Below are 13098 nucleotides of genomic sequence, written 5' to 3'. Positions count from 1 at the left end.
CTCAGTTCCCCTGGTCAATATTTGACAGAGATTTCTAGTGTGGGAATAGCATTCATCCTTGGAACCTTTTGTGGTGAGATAACCACTGTAGTTATGTGTACTGCAGTAGGGGGATGTATGCCTGTACCTGTAATACAGGTTCCTCCGGTCAGCCCCTGCCGGCTAGCTCCGCCCACAGGGAGCTTATGTATAAATGTATGAGAGCTGCTCAGACCCTCAGTCTACAGTTGCGGATGGAGGGACAACATCGTACAGCAATAAAGCCTCTATTGTACTAGTCTCTCGGCTTTGAGTATAATTGTTAGCGCCACAATTTATTGCTGTACGATTTCCCAGTCACCATGGACATCAGAGTCAAGCCTGACCGTCTGCAGCTGGATCCGCATTCGCCTCACGCCAGAAAAGACTTTGATCACTGGCTCGCAGTCTTCGAGGCCTACATCTCTTCAGCACACCCTCCCCCGACGGAGGCTCAGAAAAAGCAACTCCTGTACTCCAGACTTAGCTCCAGCGTCTTTCCGCTCATTCGAGATGCGACCGACTACACCGCAGCTATGGAACTGCTCAAGGAGAATTATGCACCATCGACGAACACCCTGTTTGCGAGGCATCAACTTTCTCCTTTCAACTGATAACAGTGTATAGTGGATAGCTTGGAATGTGTTTAGCAGATCAGAAAACAAAGGCAATGAAGATGTGTAGTGGAGGCTCAGCACGCGCACAGGAGGAGGGGAGAATGACCCGGTGCTTGGAGATGAGTCAGTGAATTAGGTGGGGCTCATTGTGTGAGTTTGTGTCCTTTGAGTTGACATTTGACAGCCTTACCCAGGGATCCCCTCTTCCAGCAAGTCACAATCCATTCACCTGTCATGGTTCTTCTCCTGGGATGTCCCAGTCTTGACCTTGTAAGAGAGGGATATTTTTAATGTGCAGTACACAGGGATGATCGTTGTGGTATTGTACATGAAGGTAATGTAAGGGTTCATGAAATGTATACAGACAGCCACTAGAGGGAGCTAATCCTAGTATATCAGGGATGATGCTGAGTCTTGTAGGGCAGAAGGTTGGAGCAGGTGGCAGGAGCACTGAAGATAGTGAGAGAGCAAGAGAATAGTTTAATCTGTCAATGAGTTAGATGTTAGACGAATGTAGATGAGTATAGTTTATGTGTGATCAATCAACTGTTTGTTTCTTCGGGATAAGTGTCGAATGAAATGAAAATGTAAATGAAAAATGAGAATCCAGCCAGTAGTGTTTAATAAAGTAGTTTTATTAGTTTACAAGACTCGTTCTCTAATCAACACTACATACTGAAGCCATCCAGAAAGAGCAAGGCAGAGAACAACACAATATTAGCCATTTTCTCTCTCTGTAGAATACCACGGGTGGAGCCAGTACCTGCATCAGTTCTTCAACGGCTTCACTCTGTGAGCTGTCTGAGAGAGAGAGACACATATGCCAATTACCAACACCTTCTCCTCAGTGCGTGGTGCATGAAATGGTAACATCAGCCACAGAAAGTAGGGATGGGCCTTGTCCCTTATCAGTTGACCATCAGGTCACTCACCTTCCCCCAAATATGGGTGTGATGTCTAAGTTCCTGACGATGAATCATAGAAATTAAAGTGCAGAAGGAGGTCAAACGGCTCATCGATTCTGCACTCGCCCTTGGAAAGAGCACCCTACTTAAGCCCACACCTTCACCCTATGCCCGTAACCCAGTAACCCCTTTGGACACTAAGGGGCAATTTAGCATGGCCAATCCACCGAACATGCACATCCTTGGACTGTGGGAGGAAACCCACGCAGATACGGGGAGGAAGTGCAAACTCCACACAGTCACCTGAGGCCGGAAATGAACCCAGGTCCCTGGAGCTGCGAGGCAGCATTGCTAACCATTGTGCCACCGTGCCGCCCCAGCATTGTGGGATGATCCAGTGTGATTAACGTTCACTTGGAGTATTCTCCGACGGGGGAGAATAACACGAAGGAGGGAAATTGTTTTCTGTTCAGAGAGCTCTGCGAGTCTCCTCGGGTAACCTTCAATGTTATGTGAGTTTTATCAATCACTCCCAGCACCATGGGGAAGCAGCTGTCTATGTGTCTCCAATTTACTTGGAGCCTCACAATGCCAGGAAAAACTACTCCATTATTCCCATACCTCCCTCACTAATCGAATAGTAAACTGCAGACCTGTACAAAGCATGCCAATACTAGTGACACCAACTGTAAGGCAGCACTGCACACCAAACGGTGTTTTTTTTTAACCCATGTAGAGTACACACCCCTTCTCCCTGCAGCTGGGGTAGGGGGTAGATTATGCTTCCAATGATTGCTACTGCTACAAGTCTGCACTGTCTCGTATCTCTGGCTTCTGACTGTGAGGTTCACATAGCCTCTGGACTTCATGTGATTCCTTTCTGTTAAACAGGAGCAATCTCTGCACTCTGACTTCTGTCTGCAAGCTGCTGAACAAAAGGGGAAAACTTGACATATTCCCTCTTTGCAAAGAGGACTGTGGACAACAGTGATCCTTCTAAATTACACAACCCCTAACTTCCGAACGTTGATGCAAACCGTTCCCTATTGTGCCACATTAACGGCAACTTCCCACACTACATTCTGGAGTCTATATGAACCCCTTCCAGTAAACAATATGGTATCTTTTGACTCCCTTGTCTGTCAGCAATTCATGTAAGCCTGTGGGGTCTAGCTTGCTATCCTTCAGGATTCCTCTGTCTTCCAATGTCCATTGTCATGGGTAGCACAGTGGTTAGCACTGTTGGGTCACAGCGCCAGGGACCCGGGTTTGATTCCCTTGCACCCTACCCCTGGTCAAACTTCAGTCAATTGAAGTGGACGGTGCCTGAGTCCTGCAGCACAGTGCTGTATATACAGTCAACTGTGGCAAGCACTGGGGGCAGAAGACCCCAGAATCCGCAATCCTGAGCTGATCAATGGTCAAAGTCTGTCCAATTGGTGGGCCCATGGTCCCACAGTGTTGTCCATAAAGATGATGTAGGCATGGAGCTGAAGGGCATGAACCGGTCTTTGATATGGCTAGGCATTCAGCACAACAAGAGCAGCCCAGCGGTATGGCAGGTAGGCTATCTATATTTCACTCACCTAGAAATCTTGAGTGAACTGGGGTCGAATTTGAGCACGCCACTCTTTTTCAATGGATTTGAGGCTGACGTGATTTGAGCTGCTTTAATGAGCATTCATGAGATGCAACTGAGTGCAAATGACATTCATGCCACCAGCTCCTGAGAAAACTGACCCACCATTCCTGTCACTGGGGGAATTAGAAAATGATGCAAGGTCTTTCCCCAGATAAGAAATGAATTTTGGAAGACTATAAGGTGAACATATCGCACTGTTATTACATCAAGGTGTGTTAGGCTGGGAACTCCGGTCTGTAGAGACTCACCCCCACTCCCTCATTCTCAGGGTAGTTGTCCTCCCAGACAGTAGATTACAAACATTACCCATGGTATTAATAAACACACATAGAACAGTACAGCACAGAACAGGCTCTTCGGCCCTCAATGTTGTGCCGAGCTTTGTCCGAAACCAAGATCACGCTATCCCACTCCCTGTCATTCTGGTATGCTCCATGTGCCTATCCAATACCGCTTGAAAGTTCCTAAAGTGTTCGACTCCACTATCACAGCAGGCATTCGTTTCCACACTCTAACCACTCTCTGAGTAAAGAACCCATCTCGGACATCCCTCCTATATCTCCCACCCCGAACCTTATAGTTATGCCCCCTTGTAACAGCTACATCCACCCGAGGAAATAGTCTCTGATCTCTGATCATTCACTCTATCTATCCTCCTCATCTTATAAAACTCTATTAAGTCGCCTCTCATGCTCCTTCGCTCCAACAACCTTTCCTCATAAGACCTACCCTCCAATCCAGGCAGCATCCTTTGCGCCCTGTCCAATGCTTCCACATCTTTCCTATAATGAGGTGACCAGAACTGCACACAATACTCCAAATGTGGTCTCACCAGGGTCTTGTACAATTGCAGCATAACCCCACGGCTCTTAAACTCAAGCCCCCTGTTAATAAGCGCTAACACATTATAGGCCTTCTTCACGGCTCTATCCACTTGAGTGGCAACCTTCAGAGATCTGTGGACATGAACCCTAAGATCTCTCTGTTCCTCCACATTCCTCAGAATCCTGCCGTTGACCCTGTAATTCACATTCAAATTTGTCCAAAATTAATCACCTCGCACTTATGAGGGTTAAACTCCAGCTGCCATTTTTCGGCCCAGCTCGACATCCTATCAATGTCTCTTTGCAGCCTACAACAGCCCTCCACCTCATCCACTACTCCACCAACCTTGGTGTCATCAGCAAATTTACTGACCCACCCTTCAGCCCCCTCCTCCAAGTAATTTATAAAAATCACAGGAACAGACTCAGTGCTGCTGGTAACTGGTCTCCAGTCTGAAAATTTTCCATCCACAACGATCCTCTGTCTTCTATGTGATAGCCAGTTACTTATCCAATTGGCCAAATTTCCCTCTATCCCATACCTCCTTACTTTCTTCATGAGCCAACCATGGGGAACCTTATCAAACACCTTACTGAAATCTATTGTATACGACATCAACTGCTCTACCTTCATCTACACACTTAGTTACCTCCTCAAAGAATTCAATCAAATTTGTGACACAAGACTTACAGCGGAGTAGGCAGAGAGGGAAGTGATTTTTTTGGTAAGCTGAATATTTGTTTTTTAACAAATTTTTTTTCGGAGTTGTTTTTTTGTTTCTGAGCAGCAGGAAACTGGAAGTTGGCCATGGGGATTTCTGGGAAGGTGTGTAGTATTTTTTAAAAGGCACTTACCTCTGAGGTTCAGACCTCATTTTTCCAGCGGAGTAGGCAGAGGGGAGTGATTTTTTTGGTAAGGGGAGTGGAGAGTCAGCTGAATTTTTGTTTTTTAACTAACTTTTTATTTCGGAGTTGTTTTTTTGTTTCAGAGCAGCAGGAAACCGGAAGTTGGCCATGGGGATTTCTGGGAAGGTGTGTAGTGCCTGTATATAAGTTGGGCGGTTGCTAAACACAAGACACTACGCTTGTAGTGTCCCCCACCATTCCCCCTCCTCTAACCTAAGGGGTTGAGTGAATATCAGGTCAGCTCTTCCTTTCTTTTTCTTGTTTTATCTAAAGGGGATGGCAGGGAAGGCAGTGCAATGTTCCTCCTGCAGAATGTTTGCGGTGAGGGATGCTGTCAGTGTCCCTGTTGATTTCACCTGTGGGAAGTGCACCCATCTCCAGCTCCTCAGAAACCACGTTAGGGAACTGGAGCTGGAGTTGGATAAACTTCGGATCATTTGGGAGGCAGAGGTGGTCATAGATAGTAGCTTCAGGGATGTAGTTACTCCGAAGAATGAAGATAGATGGGTAATGGTGAGAGGGGCTGGGAGGAAGCAGTCAGTACAGGGATCCCCGGTGGTCGTTCCTCTTAGTAACAAGTATACCACTTTGGTTACTGGTGGGGGGGGGGGGGGGGGGGGAGAGAGACTTACCAGGGGTAAGCCATGGGGTACACGTCTCTGGCATAGAGTCTGTTCCTGTTGCTCAGAAGGAAAGGGGGGGGGAAGAGGAGTAGAGCATTAGTCATTGGAGCCTCCATAGTTAGGAGATTCTGTGGGAATGAGAGAGACTCACGGTTGGTGTGTTGCCTCCCAGGTGCCAGGGTCCATGATGTCTCGGATCGTGTTTTCGGAATCCTTAAGGGGGAGGGGGGCAGCCCCAAGTCGTAGTCCACACAGGCACCAACGACAGGTAGGAAAAAGGATAGGGATATAAGGCAGGAACAGGGAGCTAGGGTGGAAACTTAGAGCTAGAACAAACAGAGTTATTATCTCTGGGTTGTTACCCGTGTCACGTGCTAGAACATAGAACATTACAGCGCAGTACAGGCCCTTCGGCCTCCGATGTTACGATGACCTGTGAAACCACTCTAAAGCCCATCTACACTATTCCCTTATCATCCATATGTTTATCCAATGACCATTTGAATGCCCTTTAGTGATGGCGAGTCCACTACTGTTGCAGGCAGGGCATTCCACCCTTACTATTCTCTGAGTAAATAACCTACCTCTGACATCTGTCCTATACCTAGCTCCTCTCAATTTAAAGCTATGTCCCCTCGTGCTAGGCATTACCGTCCGAGGAAAAAGGCTCACAATGTCTACCCTATGTAATCATATGATCAGCTTGTATGCCTCAATTAAGTCACCTCTTAACCTTCTTCTCTCTAATGAAAGCAGCCTCAAGTTCCTCAGCCTTCCCTCATAAGATCTTCCATCCATACCAGGCTCATCCTGGTAAATCTCCTCTGCACCCTTTCCAATGCTTCCACATCCTTCCTATAATGCGGCGACCAGAATTGCACGCAATCCTCCAAATGCGGCCACACCAGAGTTTTGTATAACTGCAACATGACCTCATGGCTCCGAAACTCAATCCCTCTACCAATAAAAGCTAACACACCGTACGCCTTCTTAACAACCCTCTAAACCTGGGTGGCAACTTCCAAGGATCTCCAACACCAAGATTTCTCTGCTCATCCACACTACCAAGAATCTTGCCATTAGCCCAGTACTCTGTCTTCCTGTTATTCTTTCCAAAGAACTCAATAAAGTTTGTGAGGCACGACCAACCCTTCACAAAACCATGTTGACTATCTCTAATCAAATTATTCCTTTCCAGATGATTATACATCCTATCTCTTATAAACCTTTCCAAGACTTTGCCCACAACAGAAGTAAGGCTCACTGGTCTATAGTTACCGGGGTTGTCTCTACTCCCCTTCTTGAACAAGGGGACAACATTTGCTATCCTCCAGTGTTCTGGCACTATTGCTGTAGACAATGATGACATGAAGATCAAAGCCAAAGGCTCAGCAATCTCCTCCCTAGCTTCCCAGAGAATCCTAGGATAAATCCCATCCGGCCCAGAGGACTTATCTATTTTCACACTTCCCAGAATTGCTAACACCTCCTCCTTGTGAACCTCAAGCCCTTCTAGTCTAGTAGCCTGTCTCTCCGTATTCTCCTCGACAACATTGTCTTTTTTCTGTGTGAATACTGACGAAAAATATTCACTTAGCACCTCTCCTATCTCCTCAGAATTCACGCACAACTTCCCACTACTGTCCTTGACTGGCCCTACTCTTACCCTAGTTATTCTTTTATTCCTGACATATCTATAGAAAGCTTTTGGGTTGTCCTTGATCCTACCTGCCCAAGACTTCTCATGTCCCCTCCTGGCTCTTCTTAGCTCTCTTTAGGTCCTTCCTAGCTAACTTGTAACTTTCGAGCGCCCTAACTGAACCTTCACGTCTCATCTTTACATAAGCCTCCTTCTTCATCTTGACAAGTGTTCAAACTGCTTTAGTAAACCAAGGTTCCCTCGCTCGACCACTTCCTCCCTGTCTGACAGGTACATACTTATCAAGGACACGCAGTAGCTGTTCCTTGAACAAGCTCCACATTTCAATTGTGCCCATCCCCTGCAGTTTCCTTCCCCATCCGATGCATCTTAAGTCTTGTCTCATCGCATCATAATTGCCTTTCCCCCAGATATAACTCTTGCCCTGCAGTGTATACCTATCCCTTTCCATCACTAAAGTAAACGTAATCGAATTGCGGTCACTATCACCAAAGTGCTCACCTACCTCCAAATCTAACACCTGTCCTGGTTCATTACCCAGTACCAAATCCAATATGGCCTCGCCTCTCTTTGGCCTATCTACATACTGTGTCAGGAAACCCTCCTGCACACATTGGACAAAAATGGACCCATCTAAGGTACTCGAACTATAGCGTTTCCAGTCAATATTTGGAAAGATAAAGTCCCCCATGACAACTGGTAGACGAGGGTAGAGCAGTTGATGTGGTGTATATGGATTTCAGTAAAGCGTTTGATAAGGTTCCCCACGGTCGGCTATTGCAGAAAATACGGAGGCTGGGGATTGAGGGTGATTTAGAGATGTGGATCAGAAATTGGCTAGTTGAAAGAAGACAGAGAGTGGTAGTTGATGGGAAATGTTCAGAATGGAGTTCAGTTACGAGTGGCGTACCACAAGGATCTGTTCTGGGGCCGTTGCTGTTTGTCATTTTTATAAATGACCTAGAGGAGGGCGCAGAAGGATGGGTGAGTAAATTTGCAGACGATACTAAAGTCGGTGGAGTTGTAGACAGTGCGGAAGGATGTTGCAGGTTACAGAGGGACATAGATAAGCTGCAGAGCTGGGCTGAGAGGTGGCAAATGGAGTTTAATGTGGAGAAGTGTGAGGTGATTCACTTTGGAAAGAATAACAGGAATGCGGAATATTTGGCTAATGGTAAAATTCTTGGTAGTGTGGATGAGCAGAGGGATCTCGGTGTCCATGTACATAGATCCCTGAAAGTTGCCACCCAGGTTGATAGGGTTGTGAAGGCCTATGGTGTGTTGGCCTTTATTGGTAGAGGGATTGAGTTCCGGAGCCATGAGGTCATGTTGCAGTTGTACAAAACTCTAGTACGGCCGCATTTGGAGTATTGCGTACAGTTCTGGTCGCCTCATTATAGGAAGGACGTGGAAGCCTTGGAACGGGTGCAGAGGAGATTTACCAGGATGTTGCCTGGTATGGAGGGAAAATTTTATGAGGAAAGGCTGATGGACTTGAGGTTGTTTTCGTTAGAGAGAAGAAGATTAAGAGGTGACTTAATAGAGGCATACAAAATGATCAGAGGGTTAGATAGGGTGGACAGCGAGAGCCTTCTCCCGCGATGGAGGTGGCTAGCACGAGGGGACATAGCCTTAAATTGAGGGGTAATAGATATAGGACAGAGGTCAGAGGTGGGTTTTTTACGCAAAGAGTGGTGAGGCCGTGGAATGCCCTACCTGCAACAGTAGTGAACTCGCCAACATTGAGGGCATTTAAAAATTTATTGGATAAGCATATGGATGATAAGGGCATAGTGTAGGTTAGATGGCCTTTAGTTTTTTTCCATGTCGGTGCAACATCGAGGGCCGAAGGGCCTGTACTGCGCTGTATCGTTCTATGTTCTATGTAACTACCCTGTTACTTTCGCTCCTATCCAGAATCATCTTTGCAATCCTTTCCTCTACATCTCTGGAACTTTTCGGAGGTCTATAGAAAACTCCAAACAGGGTGACCTCTCCTTTCCTGTTTCTAACCTCAGCCCACGCTATCTCAGTAGACGATTCCTCATTAAACGTCCTTTCTGCCACCGTAATACTGTCCTTGACGAAGAATGCCACCCCTCCCCCTCTTTTACCACCTTCCTGAGCTTACTGAAATATCTAACCCTGGAACCTGCAACAACCATTCCTGTCTCTGCTCTATCTATATCTCCAAAATCATCGCAGTCCCAGGTACCAACCCATGATGCAAGTTCACCCACCTTATTCCGGATGCTTCTGGCGTTGAAGTAGACACACTTTAAACCACCTTCCTGCCTGCCGGTACACTCCTGCAACCTTGAAATCTTACTCATGACCTCACTACTCTCAACCTCCTGTATACTGGAGCTACAATTCAGGTTTCCAACCCCCTGCTGAATTAGTTTAAACCCTCCCGAAGAGTATTAGCAAATTCCCCCCCCCAGGATATTGGTACCCTTCTGGTCCAGGTGTACACCATCCCATTTGTAGAGGTCCCACCTACCCCAGAATGAGCCCCAATTATCCAGGTATCTGAAACACTCCCTCCTGCACCATCCCTGTAGCCACGTGTTTAACTGCTCTCTCTCACCCTATTCCTCGCCTCGCTAGCATGTGGCACGGGTAACAACCCAGAGATAATAACTCTGTTTGTTCTAGCTCTACGTTTCCACCCTAGCTCCCTGAATTTCTGCCTTATATCACTATCACTTTTCCTACCTATGTTGTGCCTATGTGGACCACAATTTGGAGCTGCTTCCCCTCCCCCTTAAGGATCCCGAAAACATGATCCGAGACATCAGACCCTTGTACCTGGGAGGCAACACACCGACCGCAAGTCTCTCCCGTCCCCACAGAATCTCCTATCTATCCCCTTAACTATGGAGGCTCCAATGACTAATGCTCTACTCCTCTCCCCCCTTCCCTTCTGAGCAACAGGAACAGACTCTGTGCCAGCGACCTGTACCTCATGGCTTACCCCTGGTAAGTCCCCGTTCCCTCCAACCCCCCCCCCCCCCCCCCCCCAGTATCCAAAGCAGTATACTTGTTACTAAGGGGAACGACCACAGGGGATTCCTGTACTGACTGCTTCCTCCCAGCCCCTCTATGTTCATTCTTCAGAGTACCTACATCCCTGAAGCTTCTATCTATGACCACCTCTGCCTCCCGAATGATCCGAAGTTCATCCAACTCCAGCTCCAGTTCCTTAACGGATTTATGAGGAGCTGGAGATGGGTGCACTTCCCACAGGTGAGATCAGCAGGGACCTCAAACATTCTGCAGGAGGAACACTGCACTGCCTTCTCTGCCATCCCCCCTAGATAACTTGTGGTTATAAACAAGAAAAAGAAAGAGCTTACCTGATATTCACTCACCCCCTTAGCTTTGAGGAGGTGGAAGGGTGGGGGACAGTACAAGTGTAGTGTCTCGGGTTTAGCAACCGCCCAACTTAAATACAGGTAAAAATAAAACACTTAAGCAGTAACCACTGCGTGTCCCGGCTGTCTCTCCTCTCGCGCTGTTTTCACTCTCCCGACTGTCTCTCCTCTCGCGCTGTTTTCACTCTCCCGACTGTCTCTCCTCTCGCGCTGTTTTCACTCTCCCGACTGTCACTCCTCTCGCGCTGTTTTCACTCTCCCGGCTGTCTCTCCTCTCGCGCTGTTTTCACTCTCCCGACTGTCACTCCTCTCGCGCTGTTTTCACTCTCCCGGCTGTCTGTCCTCTGACACACACTCATGCATTGATAACTCTGACTATTATAGACATAATTCCTTAAAATCCCTGTGCTTCAGTCTGGTTCCCAACTCCAACAAGCAGCAATTTTGAAATGTTGCGGTGCAGCCTGGAGCTCCTTTCCATCACACAAATCCATGAGTGGTTACAGAGATCCAGTGGTCATGTGATTACATGGACCAATCAGCTTCTATTCCTGGAGGACAATCTTCCCCCAGCTAAATTGGACAGTGCTTTCGAATTCCCACCTCTGCCCTTTGACCCTCCAATCATTACAATGTTCCTATAGCTGTCAATCTGGTTTAACCACACCCTCATATCCCTCTTCTACACCATTGTTCCCAAAATTATCTGTGCCCTTGGCCCTTGGCAGGCCAATGATTATAGTCACCAAGTCTGTAAGTTTAAATACAATTACTATTTATAACAAGAACAAATATGAATTGTGCAATAAATACAACGGCTTGATGATGAGCAGAAGCCTGATCCCCTTTGTACTGCCCAACCCTCTACCCACATGTTCAAGACGAAAATAGATAAGTCTTTAAAACTTTATTATTTTACACATTTTTACACAAAGTGTACAGTAACACAGAACAGCTAAAAAGCAAGAAACCCCCACCCCCCACTACAACAATATAACCTCACCGCTAATCCCCCCCATCCACCGCCCCCTCCCCCTAACAGCTAACAGTGATCAACTCTTAAAAGTACATCATAAACGGCTGCCATCTAATGGTAAAACCCTTCCACCGACCCTCTCATGGTAAACTTGACATTCGAGGAGCAAAAACTTAATCACACCACCCAGCCATGTGGTATAGTCAACCTCCAGCCTGGGAGGATTCACCTTGCCTGTTTGCCACAAGCAAGGCAAAGGCCAGGATGTCTGCCTGGAGCTCCGGCAAATCCAAAACCCCAAAAATCGCCACGAGTGGACAAGGCTCCAACCTGATGCCCAAGACTGCCAACACAGTATCAAAAAAGGACCTCCTCCGAGGGCAGCACGGTGGCCTAGTGGTTAGCACAACCGCCTCACGGCGCTGAGGTCCCAGGTTCGATCCCGGCTCTGGGTCACTGTCCATATGGAGTTTGCACATTCTCCCCGTGTCTGCGTGGGTTTCGCCCCCACAACCCAAAGAAATGCGCAGAGTAGGTGGATTGGCCACGCTAAATTGCCCCTTAATAGAAAAAATAATTGGGTAATCTAAATTTATTAAAAAAAAGGACCTCCTGAAGCCCAGCAGCTTCGAGCACAACAAGAACATGTGTGTGCCGGCTTCCTCAAACACCGTATACACCTATCCTCCATTCATTCGAAAAACAGACTCATTCTAGCCTTCGTGAGGTGTGCTCAGAACACTACTTTTAGCTGAATGAGACTCAGCCTCGCACAGGGCGAGGCAGCGTTCACCCTCCTCAATGTCGCGCTACAAACGTCTTCCTCCAAAATTAGCCACAGCTTTTCTGCCCACTTTTCTGCACACGTTCAATCGAGCACGTCTCCTCCCCGACTATCTGCTGATAGGCAGCACGGTAGCACAGTGGGTAGCACTGTTGCTTCACAGCTCCAGGGTCCCAGGTACGATTCCCGATTCCCGGACATCTCCCCGTGTCTGCGTAGGTCCGGATTCCTCCCACAAGTCCCGAAAGACATGCTGTTAGGTAATTTGGACATTCTGAATTCTCCCTCAATGTACCCGAACAGGCGCAGGAATGTGGTGACTAGGGGCTTTTCACAGTAACTTCATTGCAGTGTTAATGTAAGCCTACTTGTGACAATAAAGATTATTATTATATGCCCGATGTATTGGCCACCACCGACCCTGAGCAGGATAAAATCCGCTCGGGCAAGGTAGAAGGCTGGAAAGTACGTTTTGACCCAGCCAAGCATCTGAAGATACCTGACCCCATCATAAGCCCATGTTTCTCCTTCAGCTAGCGAACCGACCCTCTAAAAATAAATCTCCCACCTTCTCCAACCACATTTCCGTCCACTCCCTAAATTTCACATCTGACCTAGCAGGCTTGAATAACTGGTTTGTACAGATGGAAGCTAACCTTGAGGCAGCCTTCAAATTGAAATGTTGATTGACTTGCCTCCAGATTTTTAACTGGGTTAGTCAACTGTTTCTCCAGCACTACCAGGAGTGGAGCTGTTACCAATACCC

This window comes from Scyliorhinus canicula, chromosome 13 (assembly GCF_902713615.1).
Source record: "Scyliorhinus canicula chromosome 13, sScyCan1.1, whole genome shotgun sequence".
Lineage (NCBI taxonomy): Eukaryota > Metazoa > Chordata > Chondrichthyes > Carcharhiniformes > Scyliorhinidae > Scyliorhinus > Scyliorhinus canicula.
Note: the sequence above shows the minus strand (reverse complement) of the source record.